This window comes from Aegilops tauschii, chromosome 7 (assembly GCF_002575655.3).
Source record: "Aegilops tauschii subsp. strangulata cultivar AL8/78 chromosome 7, Aet v6.0, whole genome shotgun sequence".
NCBI classification, from domain to species: Eukaryota; Viridiplantae; Streptophyta; class Magnoliopsida; order Poales; family Poaceae; genus Aegilops; species Aegilops tauschii.
Window position 1 is genome coordinate 226,470,707 of NC_053041.3, and position 13,118 is coordinate 226,483,824.

Sequence of the window (13,118 nt, forward strand, 5' to 3'; positions counted from 1 at the left end):
GTACATTTTCCTAAACATATTTCTTCCTCTGAAAAATTTCTGAAATTTTTAGTAGCTCAAAATAAAAGTGAATCAAACTCAACAAAATTGATAGCAACTACTCCCACAAGTGCCTAGAGACTATATCATGCATTAGAACTACTCGGGTCCATATAAATTTGACATGCAAGCTCAAGAATAGGGTCACCTAAGCAGCAAAAGTTTGCAATAAATAAAGCACTAGAACCAAAACTAATTGGACCATTGGAGGAGTCACATACCGAAGAACAATCCACCAAAGCAGTTTTGTGAGTGGAGCTTTGAGCAAGGAGATCAAAAATCGCAGCAAAACGAGCTAGAACACGGGTTTGAGCTAGGTGGTGATTTTTTCTGGAGGAGGACGAAGTGTGTGGGTGCAGGAATAAGTGGAGGGGGGGCCACATGGGGCCCACGAGGCAGGTGGCGCGCCCAGGGGGTGGGCGCGCCCTGGACCCTCGTGCCCAGGTGCTTGCTCCCCCTGGTGTGTTCTCAGTACCAGATGTTCTCAAATATTCTAGAAAAAAAATCATATTTCAATTTCAGGGCATTTGGAGAGCTTTTATTTTCGGGGTATTTTTTATTGCACGGATAATTCAGAAAAGAGACAGAAAATACTATTTTTACTTAATTTAATCTAAATAAAAGAAAGTAAAAGGAGGGTACAGAAAGTTGTGCTTTCTAACTTCATCCAACTCATGCTCATTAAAAGGAATCCACTAACAAGGTTGATCAAGTCTTGTTAACAAACTCATTCCGAATCGCATGAAACCGGAGAATTTTCGAATAGCACTAGGTTACCTCAACGGGGATATGCACGTCCCCAATAATAAGAATACCATATTTCTTCTTGACAGTAGGAAGAGGAAATTCAAACCCTCCAATAATAATCGATGGAATTTTTCCAATATAATTGATACTATGGACTTGAGGTTGTTTCCTGGGAAAGTGTACCGTATGCTCATTACCATTAACATGAAAAGTGACATTGCCTTTGTTGCAATCAATAACAGCCCCTGCAGTATTCAAAAAGGGTCTACCAAGAATAATAGACATACTATCATCCTCGGGAATATCAAGAATAACAAAGTCTGTTAAGATAGTAACATTTGCAACCACAACAGGCACATGCTCACAAATACCGACAGGTATAGCAGTTGATTTATCGGCCATTTGCAAAGATATTTCAGTAGGTGTCAACCTATTCAAATCAAGTCTATGATATAAAGAGAGAGACATAACACTAACACCGGCTCCAAGATCACATAAGGCAGTTCTAACATAATTTCTTTTAATGGAGCATGGTATAGTTGGTACTCCTGGATCTCCTAATTTCTTAGGTATTCCACCCTTAAAAGTATAGTTAGCAAGCATGGTGGAAATATCAGCTGCTAGTATCTTTCTTTTATTTGTAACAATATCCTTCATGTATTTAGCATAAGGATTCATTTTAAGCATATCAGTCAAACGCATACGCAAAAATATAGGTCTAATCATTTCAGCAAAGCGCTCAAAATCCTCATCATCCTTTTTCTTGGATGGTTTAGGAGGAAAAGGCATGGGTTTCTGAACCCATGGTTCTCTTTCTTTACCGTGCTTCCTAGCAATGAAGTCTCTCTTATCATAACGTTGATTCTTTGATTGTGGGTTATCAAGAGCAACAACAGGTTCAATTTCTATATCATTGTTATCGCTAGGTTGACCATAATATGAACATCATTACTAATAGGTTCATGTTCATCACCAGATTGTGTTTCAGCATCAGAAACAGAAATATCATTGGATTCTCAGGTGTGTCAACAATAGGTTCACTAGAAGCATGCAAAGTCCTATCATTTTTCTTTTTCTTCCTCTTAAAGGACTAGGTGCATCAACATTAGTTCTCCGAGAATCTTACTCAATTCTCTTAGGGTGGCCCTCAGGATACAAAGGTTCCTGAGTCATTCTACCCCCTCTAGTCACAACTCTAATGGCATTATCATTTCTCTTATTATTTAATTCATTGAGAAAATCATTCTGAGCTTTAAGCACTTGTTCTACTTGAGTGGTAACCATAGAAGCATGTTACTAATAAGTTTAAGTTCACCTTTAACTCTAGACATACAATCACTCAAGTGTTCAATCATATAAGCATTATGTTTCAATTGTCTACCAAAGTTTTCTTGTTTAACCATAAAGTCATCAAACTCATCCAAGCATTGGCTAGCAAACTTAGTAGATGGGATTTCAGCTTTATCATATCTATAGAGAGAATTTACCTTTACTACCTGTGTCGGGTTATCAAGACCATGTATTTCTTCAATAGGCGGTAAATTCTTAACATCTTCAGCTTTAATACCTTTTTCTTTCATAGATTTCTTTGCCTCTTGCATATCTTCAGGGTTGAGAAATAGAATACCCCTTTTCTTCGGAGTTGGCTTAGGAGTTGGTTCAGGAAGTGTCCAATTATTTTCATTAGTCAACATATTGTTCAATAGCAATTCAGCTTGATCAACAGTTCTTTCCCTGAAAACACCACCAGCACAACTATCCAGGTGGTCTCTGGAAGCATCAGTTAGTCCATTATAAAAGATATCAAGTATTTCATTTTTCTTGAGAGGATGATCAGGCAAAGCATTAAGTAATTGGAGAAGCCTCCCCCAAGCTTGTGGGAGATTCTCTTCTTCAATTTGCACAAAATTATATATTTCCCTTAAAGCAGCTTGTTTCTTATGAGCGGGGAAATATTTAGCAGAGAGGTAATAAATCATATCCTGGGGACTACGATCACACAACCAGGATCAAGAGAATTAAACCATGTTTTAGCATCACCCTTTAATGAGAATGGAAATAATTTAAGGATATACTAGTAACGAATTTTTTCCTCATGAGTGAACAGGGTGGCTATATCATTTAATTTAGTAAGATGTGCCACAACAGTTTCAGATTCATAGCCATAAAAAGGATTAGATTCAACCAAACTAATTATCTCAGGATCGACAGAGAAATCATAATCCTTATCGGAAATACAGATAGGTGAAGTAGAAAAAGCAGTGTCATATTTCATTCTAGCATTCAAAGATTTTTCTTTCAGCTTAGCTAGTAATTTCTTAAGATCATTTCTATCATTGCAAGCAAGAAAAACTCTAGGAGTTTCTTCATCCATAACATAACCCTCAGGCACAATAGGCAATTCATATCTAGGGGGAGAATCTTCATCATCACTTTCATCAATATTATCAGTTTCAATAATTTAATTCTCTCTAGCCCTAGCAAGTTGTTCATCAAGAAATTCACCTAGTGGCACAGTATTATCAAGCATAGAAGTAGTTTCATCATAAGTATCATGCATAGCAGAAGTGGCATCATCAATAACATGTGACATATCAGAATTAATAGCAGAAGCAGGTTTAGGTGTCGCAAGTTTACTCAAAACAGAAGACGAATCAAGTGCAGAGCTAGATGGCAGTTCCTTACCTCCCATCGTAGTTGAGGGATTAATTTTGGTTTTCTCGTCTTTCAAGTTCCTCATAGTGACCAGCAGATATAAATCCCAAGTGACTCAAAGAATAGAGCTATGCTCCCCGGCAACGGCGCCAGAAAATAGTCTTGATAACCCACAAGTATAGGGGCTCACAACAGTTTTCGAGGGTAGAGTATTCAACCCAAATTTATTGATTCGACACAAGGGGAGCCAAAGAATATATTCAAGTATTAGCAGTTGAGTTGTCAATTCAACCACACCTGGATAACTTAATATCTGCAGCAAAGTATTTAGTAGCAAAGTAGTATGGAAGTAACGGTAATGGTGGCAAAAGTAACAATAGCAGTTTTTGTAGTAATTGTAACAGTGGCAACGGAAAAGTAACTAAGCAAAGATCAATATGTGAAAAGCTCGTAGGCATTGGATCAGTGATGGATAATTATGTCGGATGCAATTATTCATGCAATAGTTATAACATAGGGTGACACAGAACTAGCTCCAGTTCATCAATGTAATGTAGGCATGTATTCCGAATATAGTCATACGTGCTTACGGAAAAGAACTTGCATGCCATCTCTTGTCCTACCCTCCCATGGCAGTGGGGTCCTATTGGAAACTAAGGATATAAAGGCCTCCTTTTAATAGAGTACCGGACCAAAGCAATAACACATAGTGAATACATGAACTCCTCAAACTACGGTCATCATCGGGAGTGGTCCCGATTATTGTCACTTCGGGGTTATCGGATCATAACACATAGTAGGTGACTATTGACTTGCAAGATAGGATCAAGAACTCACATATATTAATGAAAACATAATAGGTTCAGATCTGAAATCATGGCACTCGGGCCCTAGTGACAAGCATTAAGCATAGCAAAGTCATAGCAACATCAATATCAGAACATAGTGGATACTAGGGATCAAACCCTAACAAAACTAACTCGATTACATGATAAATCTCATCCAACCCATCACCGTCCAGCAAGCCTACGATGGAATTACTCACGCACGGCGGTGAGCATCATGAAATTGGTGATGGACAATGGTTGATGATGACGACAGCGACGGATTCCCCTCTCCGGAGCCCCGAACGGACTCCAGATCGGACCTCCCGAGAGAGATTAGGGCTTGGCGGCGGCTCCGTATCATAAAACGCAATGAATCCTTCTCTCTGATTTTTTTCTCCTTGAACGTGAATATATAGGGTTGGAGTTGAGGTCGGTGGAGCCTCATGGACAGCGTGTGGGCCCCTGGTCTTGATTCGTTCGCCAGTATTTTTTATTAATTCCAAAAATATTCTCCGTGAAGTTTCATGTCATTCCAAGAACTTTTATTTTTGCACATAAATAACATCAGTCCGGGTTAGTTCCATTCAAATCATGCAAGTTAGAGTCCAAAACAAGGGCAAAAGTGTTTGGAAAAGTAGATACGATGGAGACGTATCACCCATTTCCCTTGTACGCTCAGGCACAAGGCTCCGGAGGAGGTGGCAGCGCCCCGCACCACGCCGACTGTGGCATTGGTTGCCAGGCTGAGACCGCACAGGCTGCAGGCCTGCGCACCCACGCCGAAGGCTCTTCGCGCGAGTTCGTGGTATGGGCGGCGATGCCCCCGCACACGTGGATTCTGCTCCCACGGTTCTTTGCTGAGGAGATGCCGCCGAGGGGGCTACTCGAGCTATGGCAGCAGCATGCCGGGTGCTGCAGTCTGGCCACGGGGGCGGAGGTCGAGGTCGTCCCCCAAGGCAAGATCTTCATCACTCGAGGATGGGGCAAGGTTGCCCGCGCTTGTCGCGCGGAGGGGGCCCTCGCCATTCATTTTGAGTACGACGGCGCCTCCATGCTGTTCTTCAAGTTCTTCGACAAGGAAGGCCGCCATCTGGAGTGCTGCCCTGGAGGAAGCCGCCAAGGCACGACAGCAGGCGTTGAGCCCGCCCCTGGTCCAGTTGGCAGCTCCTCCAGCAGCAGCGATGACTCCTGGGAGTCCAGTGACTCTCCCGAGCCAAGCGAGTCCCCGGAGTCGGGCGACGACAACTACATGCCTCCGAGCTCTCGCCGTGCCCGGAGCGCAGCAGCGGCACCCGCTCAGCGTCGCCGATGACCTGGATGGGGTTGGCATCGGCCTCTCGTGGCCCAGTGTTGATGATGACGCCGGTGGCGACGCCCGTAGCCAGGGCTCCTTGGGGTTTTTCTTCTTTTGTTCCCTGCGAGGAATCGAGACGAACCCCGCGGGGGTGTGTAAAGAACGTGTAATGCTTTTGCTTCAATGTTTATTATTCCTACTATAAGGATGTGGTTGCGCATCTTGCTTCGACATTGTTCCCCCTTTTCGTTCTCGCCGTAGCTTAGCGCTCTACACCGGCAGGTCCCAGTCCCCAGACAAGCTTCGGCCGTCGCTGGTATGCCAGGTCGCGATGCCGTGGTCAAGGCCAGGAGGTGAGCGGCCCAAGGTCCGATAAGAGCTCCTGAGGTGCGATGCTCAATAGGTCCCCCTTGGCGTGCAAGCAGCTTCCTGAAGGCCGAAAAGGATGGCAGCATTGCCAGAGCAAGGCTGTGAGAGCCAAAAATTCCGACGACGGGGCACTCCTTGCGGGCGATGGCAGCACCCAAGGTTGAGGAAGGGGCTTGCTGGCCGCGCTTCCCTCCATTTATTTCCTGCAACATGTATTGTGCCTCGCGGAGGCGTAATAACTTAAGTGCTCTGAACCTTTAAGAAACATAATGTCTTGTAATAATTTGCTAGGATTTTGCGATTTCCTCCCCGTTTGCTTTAATGTTCTGCGTCGGCAGGGCCCGACCCCGCGCATACCTCAGCCACCATTGGGTCGTCCGGATCGCCAGGACGAGACCAAGGGGTGAGGGGCTGCGTGACCAGTTAGGCTCCTGAGTCGCGATGCTCAGGAGTCCCCCTTGACGTACAAACAGCCCTCGGGAAGGAGATGCGAGAGTAGGCCTTAGCGTTCTGCGTCGGCAGGGCCCGGCCCCACGCATGCCTTAGCCGCTGTTGGGTCGTCCGGATCGCCAGGACAAGACCAAGGGGTGAGGGGCTACGTGGCCAGTTAGGCACCTGAGTCGCGATGCTCAGGAGTCCCCCTTGACGTACAAACAAACCTCCATACCTTTCCTCGTCGAGGTCCCACTCGGGAGGGGCGCGCGAAGACCAGGTCCGAGGGACCTGGCAGGGTGGCGTACGAGAGGCGTGACCTGAGCGTAGCCCCCATGCCCAGCCCCCTCGCGCGGCTCTCCCGAGGGAAAAGTGTTGCGATGAGACTGGACACCGAGCTTGGCTGCTCCCTGAGGTTGATGCAGCCATGGGGCCGCCCCTAGTTGTTTATCACCAGCGCGGAGCATAGCGCTTCCGCACTTGCACGAGCATAGCCGCTCCTCGGCCGTGTCGACTGCCAGCGCGGAGCATGGTGCTTCCACTGGTGCGTGGGTGGGGGCTCCCTCTGAGTGGAGCCCCCGGGGCGTGTACAGCCCCGCCCTGACATGTGGCTTGCACGGCAGGGCTAGAAGAGGTGTGTCTGGGCACTCGTAAGCCAGCACAGGACTCACGAGGCCCTACCTCAAGGCGGTTTGCACCTGGATTTGATTCTTGACAGCTGTGATGGCCCTGCGAGATGGTTAGACAACCTGGGCTGAATGAATCTCCTGAGGTGATCACATGAGAAGGGCAAACCCAACGACCCCAGGTGGTGACGTGAACGGGGCAGGCCCGCCATACAGAGCTTAGTCGTTGGGTTTATTGACGCTGCAGGGACGGACCCGAGCACAGACGCCGTCCCCAGTCTTCTCATGTGAAAAATCCTGAAGAAAGACAACACTGGTGCGTGTCGGTCCTAAACAAACGGTTTAAAACCCCTTTCTGCGATGGCATTTGGAACCGTCGCCAAGTGAGTGTGGGCGATAGGGGGTCCTTCCCACACGACCCAGAAACCGTCGGGGATAGGGCCCCTACAGTACTCCTACTCGTTTCTGCTCGCATTGCCATCGCAGTCGGTATTCTGTGGTGCTACGTTTATGATGCGCGGCCCATCACAAACGGTTCACTATTATAGAACGTGTATGATGCGTGGCCCATCACAAACGGTTCAACGTTAAGAAAATTAGCTAATCGTCGTACGAGTGTCGGATAGGATTACAAAACATCGGACTGTCGTAACATCGTCGTACACGACAACTATCGCACACGCTATTCTGCGGTGCAACATTTAAGATGCATACTTCATCAGAAATAGTTCATGGTCGCGAATCGTGTATGATAAGGCAACTAACACAAACGTTTAGTTTGCCCGCACCGTTTGTGATATTGTCTGACATCGCACACGCTTTGCAAACGGCAACTGTGTGCATGCTTGCACACGTTTCCTCTATGTGAACCGTCTCGGATTATGGTGCATATCGCAAACATTTGTGTTTTACCAACCGTGTGTGCCGTAACAACCTGGAGAGCGTAATTTCACCGTAACTTAAAGTAACATCCCAAATTTTCAATTTGAAAAGTTATACATTGGTCATTCATGCATACCATATTTTATTGCATTTCGTCTCGCGATCCTCGAAATTCTAAGCAACTCAAGGACCCACGGAGAGAGTTGGGGATTTCATCGTGTTCATATTTAAATTTTTCTCAAATATCGAAACAAGGATCATTTTGGTTTTAATTATTTTTCTCTACGAAAATATTTCATATTAGAATATATGAGAGGAGATAATATGACTTCTCCAAAATAAATGAAATATTAGAGGAAAAAATATTAAAATCAAATAAATAATTTTATTTGGATTTTATTGTCATTTTATTTGAATTAGAAAAATATGCATATTTTTAAAATTTGCATTTTAGGCTAAGAAAATGTTCATCATGTTCTACATATTTTATTTAGACGGTGAAAATTTGTTTTGGCATTTTTAGTTTTTTCTTTTATTTTCTAGGATTTTCCGGCGAAATCTGTTTTAAAAAATAATCGCACCGACCTAAAGGGGCCGTGGCCGACCCAGACTCCGCCGCCGCGCAGGCTTTATAAGCCGCCCCCTGCCCCGCAGCCCACGCCGCCTCCAGCCCACGCCGCCGCCCAAACCCTAGCCGCCGCCTCGAGCCGCGTGCCCCTCCGCCGCCGCGCCGTCTCGCCGTCGCTGGAATTTCGCCAGAGTTGCCATGGTTTTTTTTTGGTTTTTAGGTAAACCTTAGATCTAGATCTAGATCTGGTTTTTTTAGTTTCTCCGGTTTAATTTATTAGATCGGTTTTTTTTTGTCGGTTTATTTATTTGGCGGACGTTCGTCCATTCGTTTGTTTTTATGAACGTTGTTCGCCGATTAGGTTCAGACAGCGAACGTTCGTTCGTTAGTCTTTTCTTTTCATTTTATTTTCGTCCAGGGACCTATCCGCGATTACTTTTATCGCAGATTAGCCCCTGATCTTCAAACCCTCGTAACTTTTCCACCGCTTGTCCAAATCCAGTGAATCCAACGCCAAAATCTGCATCTCGAAACCCTCTTTCTGTTTAATCAACTTGACCAAGGTTTTGAAAATTTAAAATTTGGTTTCAAGCAGATTTGAATTCGAAGTTCTTTTGACCGTAGTTTCAGTTCCGTAGCTCCGATTCGATTGATTCTTTTTGCAGATCGAATCTCTTCAGTTGAGTTTTCAGATTTGATTTTCTTAGTTGAGTTTTACCTGTGCATCCTTGCTTGATTGCTTATGTATGCTATTGTTTGTTTGCGATAGAATTCCCGGAGTGCGAAGCGTGCTACTATGAGTCTCTAGGGTTTGCGGATCATCAGCAAGGCAAGTAACACATTGATCATACTCCTTTCCTACCCAGTTTTTGTGCATTAGTTAATTCCTCAAACATTTCATGATTAGGATGTGCTTAACTTGTGGGTATTGGGAAGTAGATGATGAGGTAGAACCTATTACCAGTTTTATTATCAAACATTGGGAGTTTCTTCTACGTTATGCTTATATTGCCATGCTATGCTCGTAGACGTGGATTGGGTTTGAGTGTATCCATGAAAGATGTGAGATGTTAATTAATGGTTAACATAAGGCTGCTACTTAAATACACATCTGGGTGGATTGGTTGCGGGCACCTAGAGATTCCAGTGTTGTCCTAGGATATCCCAGAGTACCCGTGTGATCATCCTACGGTTCGCCACCCAGGCTCAAAGGGATCATAAGATTATTCATGCTAGAAACTTCCGTATGCAGCCACAAGCTATTATGGGCTCTAACATAGTTGAGTAAGTTGTCTGACCTCTTCCAGTGGTATAGTAGCAGATGTAGGGAATGTAGGTTGGTACTGTCTACATAGGGTTAGAGTTAATGTTTCTGAAAGACTGTGTCTCAGTCATCCGTTTCTCAAACACCATGTAGTGCGAGAAATCCAACGGAGGAGATCGAGTCTTGCGGGGAAAAGTGCGCAAACCTCTGCGGAGTGTATCAACTAATCATGATTAGCTGTGTCCCCGGTTATGGACAACTTGAGTATCTGGTACTTGAATTATTGATTTGATCTCATCACTCTAAGTTCATTTGTTGGGTTGCTAATTACTTTCTAGCTGGGATTGAGTTGGGGGAACCTTCTCAATGTTTCAACTACCATGATAGTTAAATAAAATATATTCCTTCGTTGTAGGGAAAAATTGGCTTTCCGCAAAACATTATAACCATAGAGCCTCCACCAGCCATATATGCATGTAGTGATAGCATTTATCTATTCATTTCTCTACTGTGTTATATTGCTAGCATATTCCATGTGCTGACCCGTTTCGGGCTGCAACATATGATGTTGCAGACTTTTCAGACGAAGAGTAAGGTGCGCCAGGTCCTTTGTCATGCACTCATCAGCTATGACGTTGGAGTTGATGGACTCACTTTATCTTCCAAGCCTTCCGCTGTTATCTTATTTAGATGGCCTTAAGCCATATTTATTATAATAAGTTCTCTTTTGAGACATTCGATGTAATAAGTGTGTGATTGCACTCTGTTATAAATCCTTTAAGTACTGTGTGTGTCAGCATTACCGATCCAGGGATGACACTGAACACAGAGATTTGACCATCCGAGGTTGAATCGCTACACGATGGTATCAGAGCACATGCTGAATGTAGGACACGACCACTAAGATGAGCCATAGTTCACTCTTCTCTACTCATTTCTCACTCCTCTCCATTTTCTACTCTTTAGGATGGCGGACTCGGGGAACAAGTTTGCACAACCGGATGAAGACACACCTTTTGGACGACACTTAAAAGAAGTCACTAGGTACCTGAATATCAGAATACCAAGTTTCACCGGGACCTACACCGCCACCTTACCAGAAGAGGAGCGTTGGATGATTCGAGTTCAAGTTCCAGGAAGGACGTTCACGCCAGTTACTGAGCCCATAGAGTTTTCCTTTGATGCACCCACCTGGAGTTTAGGAAAGAGCATGGCAGCCCACATCGCCATGGGACGCATAGGCAAAGTTTACCACAAGGAACTTAAGGACACTATCTACCAGATATGTGGGCGCCGAGATGAGCAATGGGAGATAGTCGGCACCAGGAGGGACAGGTCCATTGCAGCCTTCATCCAGGAGTTAAACCAACACATTCGTCGCCAGGAGAACCTGATGTGCGCAAGCATGATAGATGTGAAGAAGGTGATGACCAGGAACATGGAGCTAGAGGAGGAACTGAAGTCTACACGCGACTGATATGAGGAGGAAATCTCAATACTCGTGGAGAAGAATGATGACCTGACAAGGAAGCTAGGAGTATTCATGGGAGACCCCGCGCCAGGTGGAGAAGATGACGAACCCAAGGAAATTCGTTCTGAAGACTACATCATCATCGATGACACCGACTCCGACCCGGATGGTAGTGATGATTATTATGAAGACGAAGCTGGAGCGGATATCATGGAGTCTTCCACCGAACAAAATTTCTAGTAGACCACCATATTATTAGTAGTTTCCCCCATGTATATAGAAGTAGTCCGAGCACTTTTGTAACGATAGTTCTAGACCGATTGTATGCCCTTGCTTGAATTGATTTGGTGTGATATGATTGTGTTTGTCTCATGTGCATATGGGTAGTGCTTTCTCACTAGACCTCATTCTATTCTAATCTCTCCCCTCTAAACCCATCAGATGCCTCCGAGACGTGACACCGGATTTGTCTTCCCACCTGAGATCACCCAGTTGATCCAGCAGCAGAATGCCTTGATACAGCAACTAGTCCAGAACCAAGGCAACAACAACAACAACAACAACAACAACAACAACAACAACCCTCCACCACCACCTCCAGTTGACAACTTAGCTCGTTTTCTGAGGTTGCAGCCGCCGGTGTTTTCCAGTAGCACCGAGCCAATAGTTGCTGATGACTGGCTACGCAGGATTGGAAGGGAGTTGACCACCGCAGGTTGCACAGATGCTGAGAAGGTGCGTTTTGCCGCATATCAATTGGATGGACCCGCAGCCTCATGGTGGGAGAATTACACATCCACTTTTCCTATAGCCAATATCACTTGGGGTCAGTTTCAGCAAGCATTCCGCACTGCAAATGTCTCAACTTGGGCTATGAGCATGAAGAAGCGTGAGTTTCGCAACTTGCGCCAAGGAAACCGTACTGTGGGGCAGTATGTGGATGAGTTCAGTAAGTTAGCCTGTTATGCCCCAGATGATGTGGCCATCGATGTGGCGAAGCAGGAGAAGTTTATGGAAGGGCTGAATGATGAGATGAGTATGCAGTTAATGGTAGAGACATTCGCTAATTATCAGGAGTTGGTAGACAGGGCTCTTATGATTGAAGGGAAGCAATAGCAGATTGAGAGCCGCAAGAGGAAGTATGGACAAGGGAAGTACAACTCAGGAGCTCAGCAGAAGCCCCGTTTCACCCCGACCTCGGGAGGATTTACCCATAACCATGGAGGCCATACCCACAATGGAGGAAGTTAGCATAACCACAGTGGCCCCAAGAATGGAAACGGGAATGGAGCAGGCAGCAATCAGAACCGCTCTAACCCAGCAACGCCCGCCAAGAAGGATCTAAGTCACATTACTTGTTTCAAGTGCGGGAAGACTGGACATTACGCCACTGAATGTTCTGAAGCAAAGAATGGTAATGGAAATGGAAGCTCTGGGAAGAAGCCCAACCCTTTAAATAGGGGACAAGTGAACCACGTGAACTTGGAGGAGGTTGAAGAGCAGCCAGATGCAGTTATCGGTAAGTTTTTGGTTAAGTCATTTACCGCTCTCGTTCTTTTCGATACTGGTGCATCGCATTCATATATTTCAAGGGGATTTGTGGACAAGATTAAGTTACCCACCGTAGCCCTTAGGACACCCTTGTTAGTAAGCTCACCAGGTGCAGAGTATATGGCCAGCCAATGGTGCGATCGGATGCCCTTTACCATTGGCAGCCATATTTTCCCCTCGGACCTAATAATTGTGGAGTCACAAGGATTGGATGTGATACTAGGAATGGATTGGTTATCGAAGTATGGAGGAAACATTGACTGTGCTAGTAGGTCAATTCTACTCACCACCCCGGAGGGAAAACGGATCAAGTATGTATCCAGGCATGCGCCGAGGAGGACCCAAGTAAATTCTCTCACGGGAGTTGTTCAGGAGGAAGTGCCTGTAGTGAAG